Raw genomic sequence first — 7,305 nt, 5'->3', positions numbered from 1 at the left:
ACAGTTTCTTGACACACGGCCAAAAAATAAAAAAAATAAGATATATAATATGTGTAGAATGACAGACATACATACAAATCACGCACGACGCGCAGCATGTACTAGTAAGTGGTAAAGTGAGTCACATGAAAACAAATTTACAGACTGTTACACACACGATGAAAATCCAGAGGGCCCTCTTAGTTTTATACTTCTTATTCACAATGGCTCAGTGTGCTGGAGCAGCTAGACGGTTGCCAACAGAACATATCCAATTGGTCATGGTCATTAAAAAAGAGGGACTAAAACAATCTTCACCAATACCAAGTTATCTGCGGCGGAGACAGCCGAGGAGCCACTGGTTGATTTATCAGGATGTATCAGAGCAAGAAACAAAGCGAGTAACGAAATAAGAAGAAGTGTGAAATTCAGCAAGTTGTGGACAGACAGGGCCATCATTTCTAAGAGGCGTAGTATGACATCGACCCGAGAAAAAGACAGCAGCGGGTCACATATGTGTTAATTCCCTCGGATATGAGTGAACATGTGTATCTGTATCATCAAATCCCCAAAATGCCACCGGCTGCCATGTCTGCAGCCAGGCCATGTCTGAGAGGAGAGGAGGAGGTTACAGTCTTCTGCTGCCGTGTCCTGTCACTCCTCTCAAACAGTGAACTGTCTTCTGAGGAAATATTCTCACAGCATTTTAGTTTCGCCATAATTTGACCAATATTTAATGTGTAATGTGATCGTTCCAATTAGTCTGGTGTTCACATCTGTCTGCATCTGCGTGAGACATCCACAACCACTAATCCTATACCTCAGAAATCAAGATATGTGTTTATTTTTTGTTGATAAAGAAATTATATCTTCATGGTTTAGAAAAATCTTAGGTTTGATTCAAAGTATCTTTCATAGTAAAAGTGATATAACTAGCTCTTCAAAGGTAAACGTGTTCCCTTTTTTTGTTTTTAGTTGCTGCTCCTTAAAAGTGACAGATATTTATTTTCCCAAAGTATGAATTAAGCTTGGTGACACAGAAACTGCTCGCAGGGCTAGTTGGGAAACTTCTAACTAACAAGCTAGCGACTTTACATGCTATCTGGTTGGACTGTGTAATAACTGTCTGCAAAACATGACTCTTTTGTGAAACAGGAATACTCCAACACTAATGAGCTACAATAGCTCCCTCCACTTCTTCTTTAAAAGTGCGTCACACTTCACTGAAATTGAACTCGATATTACAGCAATCCAGTTGGAAAGATGTTCATAACCGGTGTGAGCAGGCCTCTACTTTCCTCCCTGAATCCCTCTTCCAGTCCAGCTCATCCTCCTTACGTTGGCACGACGGCAGCGTTTTCAACGGGTGACAATGGGGACAAAACTTTCCAGCTAAAACTGAATCCATATGATGATGTCACTCATTTTAACATCCCATTGATTAATCCCGCTGTCAATTCTGAGCCCAAGTTTGCTGCTGCGGATTTAAGAATGCACCCAAGCAATAAACAAGCTGATTGCACATAAGGTCGTAGGCTTGGTAATGTTGGAGTGCGTGCATGTGTGTGTAAAAGTCTGGGTCAAGGAACTTTAGGAATGCCCTGCTGCTCTGTCCTTTTGTGCGGACTTGCTCCTGTGCCAGGACGAGGGCCCTGCCTTTAATCCATACTGATTTGGTAAACACTGACGTTAAGACCGCTCCCGGCCAACATCTAATTCTGTTGTTTTTCGCCTCCAAAGAAAATGTGTATTTCTTTGGAGATGTCTTGAAGCAGATGGAAATGCCGGGGGATAAATTTAATCTGACTAAGGCTCATGCTTTGATTGGACCCCAGATTAGGATTGCAGCCTAGTATTTTCAATAATTATTCTCGGGTTGAATTAAACGTATCCTCTTAACACGTAAAGCATACGCCTGTCGTGCGTGTCTGCTCGAACATCTGTAAAACCACTGCTTTTAATCTCAAAATATTTATTAAGCAAAGGAAGGGCTCAGCGACATGCATGGAATACATTCAGTTTACAGTAGCTGCAAATAATCCGCGTCGAGATAAACCACACGTGACATTATCTAATATCTCATGTAAACTGTATTTCTTCTGATTTCCACTGGCTGTATGCATGACACAAAGACAAGAGCATTATGTTAAAAACATTATTTGGAACATTGCGTTTGTTTCATTTATCTGAAAGCAAGCCACCTCCTCTCCTCCCTGCTGCCACCAGGACAAAAGCCTGTAAAGTTATCTCGCCTGCTCCTCACGCTCTCATATCAATTCTGTATTGTTTTTCAACTTTTTTAGTCTCAGAGACAATCCGGCCACTGAGATTGTTTGATAATTGATGGCAAAGTTGCCGGGGCATTCATCCTCTGGCCCCCTCTGTTTGCAGCTGTGGAGCCGTGGCGCCCCTCTTCCTGACGTGAATTAGGACCACTTACCCTGCCCGCTTAAGCCCCATTGTTCTTTTTATCACTGACCATTTTAATAAATCTCAGGTGGTAATCTCCCAGCGCCGCCCACCAGACACTCTTTAAATTGTGTGTAAAAACAGTTACCTGCCACAACAATGGCCGCGTCGGCTCACTTTATCTGACGAGTGTTGACAAAGAAGGCAGCTGCCCTGCTGGACATATGGTCAAGCTTAATACTACCCCCTCCCCCTTCCTCTGCTCCTTCCAGGAGGGTGTAAAAGAAGGAGTAAAGAAGGGAAGGAGGAGGAGGAGGGTGGGCAGAGTTGGGTTGGAGGCGGGGTTTCACTTGTCTCCTTCCTCAGATTTTATCAGGACAGCTGAGGACCTTCTCTCCCTTTAACACTGTGAAAATGACACTTTGTAATTCACTGAGAGTGTGAGTCTGTGTGTGTGTGTGTGTGTGTGTGTGTGTGTGTGTGTGCATGGTTTAATAAAGGGCAAAAAAAAAGCCCAGAGCAGCAATGAGGCAATGAAAAAAAGAAGCAAAAGATTAAAAAAGCATATGTTTTAGAAGTCATTAAAAGGACTCAGTAGAGCCTGCTGAGGACTTGATTTACACGGGCCGGTAAGCCGTTGGTGGGTGTAAATAATGTATTAATTTTTAAAGAGATTTTTTTTTCTCTCTTCTTTCAACGATAAAAAAAAAAAAAAAAAACTCCATCTGGTCAAGTGTGAAGTAGGACAGAGCTAGATTAGAGAATGTTCTGTGTTATCTTATCTGAGCATGGGCTTAATGTCTGCACAATCAATGCTGCTGCAACAAGTGGTTCATTAAAACAGAATGGCAATGTTTAATTCCATGTATTACAAATGTACGCCGGCACAATAACTGACAAGAGAGGACACTAAGCGCCAAGTGCATGGGATATGGATTCACATTACTGTCATGAGTAAATGAAAAAGAAATATGTGAATCAGAATGACTGTTAATGCTGTAACTGTAGACACGGTGGAAATGTGTTTTAATTGCGCGAGTGAAGCGACAAGGAGGTACGGAAATCAAACAAGGATGTACAACAGACAGAGGTAGAGCTGAAATCATTAGACAGTTCAAATTAACACAATATCGTTTGAAGTAAGCATGTACATTTGCTGGCTCTACAGCCTCTATAATGTAAATTACTGCAGGTTTAACATAATTTGACACTGAAAATCTTTCGCCAGGTTTTTTTTTTCTTCCCCCGCAGTCGTAAAGAGTTAATTAACTAATTGGAAATCTAATCAGCAGATACATTGATAATGAAATACCTACTTCCAGAAGACAAACCATGATAAGAAACACACTCACTCACACACACAGCTAGACTTTTAATATAATTGATGCAGGTTTCTCTATTGATGTCCTAAAGTCTTTAAAGCTCCCTGTAATGGATCTGTTTGTCAAAAGTACTTTAAAAACCCATCTGACTTGCCATCAGCTTCCATCAGCAGTCGTCAACGTCTTGTGACGGCCTGGCGTTTCACTGCCAATGAACTGTTCCAACACGGGACCTGCTTTATTCAGCAGCCTATCATTAATCTATGCGAGCATCAGCATCCAGCAGGACAACAGAGACAGCGGCGCGTCGGCCGGCTTCACCCTGTCCCGTTTGTCCATCGCTCACATGGCCGCGGCCCCAACCATTCAGCCTCATATCTATAATTCATGAAGGTCCTCTGGCTGTGCTCTCACACCACTGCCAGCCCCTATGAGTGCAGAGGTATAAAGCTGTTTGGTGCCAATATCTTGTCATGCTCGGAATCGCAATTGCTCGGTCCGGTCTTCATCCATCACAAGGCCGAGGCGAGACCTGCCATGATATTACCCAAATATTATTGAAACTTTCAACCTCCCGCGGCCATAAATTGAGAGCAAATCGCCGGTGATGCCACTGCATGGGGAGAATGTATGGGCTGCTGTAGCTGGGGAGTAATTACACACTTTGAGAGGGAGCGTGGCTGAGCATTCTGCTATGGAGAGAGAGGACAGAGCGTACCAAGGAAAACTGACAAAAGTAGGAAAAGATTTGCAGTCGGCTCATCACAGGCCCGGTTGTCTGTATTTATGGGGATCGGGTGTCTTACTGAAGACTGCCGCTTTGACTTCTCTGGCTATCTGGGAAAAACTGTACAGGGAGGATTGGGTCTCTTCTTTCCCGCAGCACACACTGTTGGATTACACTCAGGCAAGGCACCATAACCCTGCTAGGAGACAGAAGACAGGAGAGGACTTGGAGCCAGCAATAACCAGGGCTTTGCTAAAAAAAAAAAACGAGCCAGCAAACTTTCCACTTTATGAGAAAAGGCTTAAAAAGAAACAAAAAAAAATCTATATTATTCATTCACTAGGTCAGACCAACCTGGATGGGGAACCATTACCGGAGATGGAGAGACCAAACATCTGTTGTTAAATGCAAGCAGGCTGCAATGTGACATGTTTGCAGTCTTGTCCTCTTCAGATGTTTGGCCTACAGTGATCCACTTCAAACACTTGGCCTGTGTTGCTATCTCTCTCTCTTTCTCGCTCTCTCATTTCTATCTTCCTTAGTCTCAGCTGAGCTGCAAAGCTTGATACCCTCTTCTCCTTGACTCCTTCATTCCTCTCTCCAGTATCTGTAAGCTGTTTTATTTTCTCTCCCTCTCTCTCTCTCTCTGCTTCTGTGTCAGCTCTCTATTCCCTCTCCTCTGTGGTTTCACCCTCTTCCAGTCACTGCCACTCCCCTTTTCCTTTCTGCACTTCCTCCATGTATTAGCATTTTTGGGCTTGCGTGCTTGGTGATGATGAGATTTGATCCCACATGCTGGATGATCCTCACCTGGAATCCCACGCCACGCAGATTCTTGAGCGGGTTGACGTCTTAAGAGGAAAGGACACGCTGCTTCATTTTTCATCCCTTGAATTCAGTGTGACAGGCTAATCTGGTATTAAAGTTGAGCAATGTGTCTATCAAACTAAGTAGTATGTGACAGCATGCTACTTTACAGGGGTCATGCTGTGTTGCTGCACAGGATGTGACTGTAGGCCGGGAATTGTCTTAAGTGAAATGCAAAGGATGAACTAGTCAGATTTTTAGATCCCTGATAAAAGGGACTTCCAGTAACCAGGAGTACGTGCTGGTGGAACAACAGGTAGTGATGATTGATGGGACATCTGCTGAACTGCAGGTGTCTATTAGTTCACTCCTTTCATGAGTTAACAGATGACTTCACCTCGTGATGTAATGTTGTTTATAGCAACAGTCCAGAGCAAGTATATATATCAAATATTAAAAAAAAGTATGTACACACCTGTGTGTAAAATATATTAAATACAAAACAATACTATAGAAATGTAGCACCCTGTGTGGTTAGACAATCTCAGTAGCTAGTGACAGTAAACATCGAAATAACAAAGAAGAGCATACAAAAGCATACTACTGCATATATACTCTTTATTTATTAGCCTATCTGTAATTCAGAGTCAGCAGGGCCGAAAAAAATGCCAGAAGTTATCGTTTGAGGATGATGTGCAACAACCAGAAAAGGTCTTTTTTACTTGATCAGTTCAATCATCAATTAATCAAGTGATCATTTTGGCTCACCGCTCAGCGCTGAATTAACAGCTTTGGATATCGGGAATTCATACCACATCAAATGCTGCTTTGTACCTTGTGATTGCTGACGGATTTGACATGCCATCATAAGATCTGCTCCGGAACAGACTCGCATCTCGTGCCCAGACAAACAGCTTTATTGCCCTCGTCATGACTTCAGAGGAAAGGAATCAGCGATCCTTACATGTGAATGAAACTCAACACAGTTACATTTGCCCACCGATGAAGAAGAAGACATTATTTCTTTTTTTCTTATTGCAAATACAGCTGGCAGGCAACTTAAAAGGGCCATTAGACTGCTCTTGTAATTGTTGAAAGATAAGAGAACAGAGAACGGAGGAAAAATGCAACCAGGACAGAGAGGGGGTGGGGGGGGGGTGGAGGGGCGGGGCAGTGGAGCGTTCTTCAAAGCGATATCAATTTTGCCATTAATCCCATTTGAATTGATTTTTGACTCCCTCAAATGCAAAAAAAAAAAAGTGACGCTAGAATGCTGTTCTATGCAGTGTCTGCAAATGTAAAGTAGCAGAAGCGGGAGGGGGAAAAGAAAGACAGAGAAAGGGAGAGCATGGAGTTCAGCACCTCTTTGATTGCTATCTTGAGGCTATAGTAAGCAATTACTGGCTGGAACCTTTAAAGCAGCTGATTACAGGCAGTCACAGACTGTGGAGCAGACAAGGCCGACCTGGTCCCAGGTAGCACTCAAGCTGTTTGCTGACCATCTTACTACCACGCACCTCATCACATCTCCCAGCGTAGTACCCTTTAGCAAGACACTCCACCCCCAAAAGCTGCAGTGGATCCGCTTAGTGGCCAAGAAGTGGATACAAATTGTCCACATCTGGACTGATGCAGACACTGGCAGGGGGTCCAGAGTATCGCTTAAGTTATCTTCAACATCTCAGAGGACAGTCGCTCAGCACACGACTTCCTGCCGGTTCAGGCCTTCAGTATCATCTTTCAGTCTGCCTTGAAGACAAGGGGGCCGGACAGTGAGGTAAGGTGTTGGACTGAGGGATGGTGGGAGCAGGAAAGAGTAGAGGAAGGGCCAGATCATTTGTTTCCAGTTTTCTCACAGCTCCAGGCCTGGCGCTCCTACTTCTGTTGATTTACGGCCTTTCTCGACACGACCACATCTGAGAGGGGAATAATTAGAAGGCTCTAAAACTGCGCAGTTTAGGGCCGTTGTCAGGAAATTTGTTGGCCTGCAGACGTGTTTTTGGGGTGGAGTCAGGGCTGAGAGGTGGACGAGAGAGAGGGACAGGTGAGCGTCTGAGATTC

The sequence above is a fragment of the Clinocottus analis genome, unplaced genomic scaffold (assembly GCF_023055335.1).
Source record: "Clinocottus analis isolate CAN_PGR_092001 unplaced genomic scaffold, fCliAna1.0.p SCAF_1, whole genome shotgun sequence".
In the NCBI taxonomy this organism is placed as follows: domain Eukaryota; kingdom Metazoa; phylum Chordata; class Actinopteri; order Perciformes; family Cottidae; genus Clinocottus; species Clinocottus analis.
The sequence above is the reverse complement of the archived record's forward strand: the minus strand, read 5'-3'. Positions refer to the sequence as shown.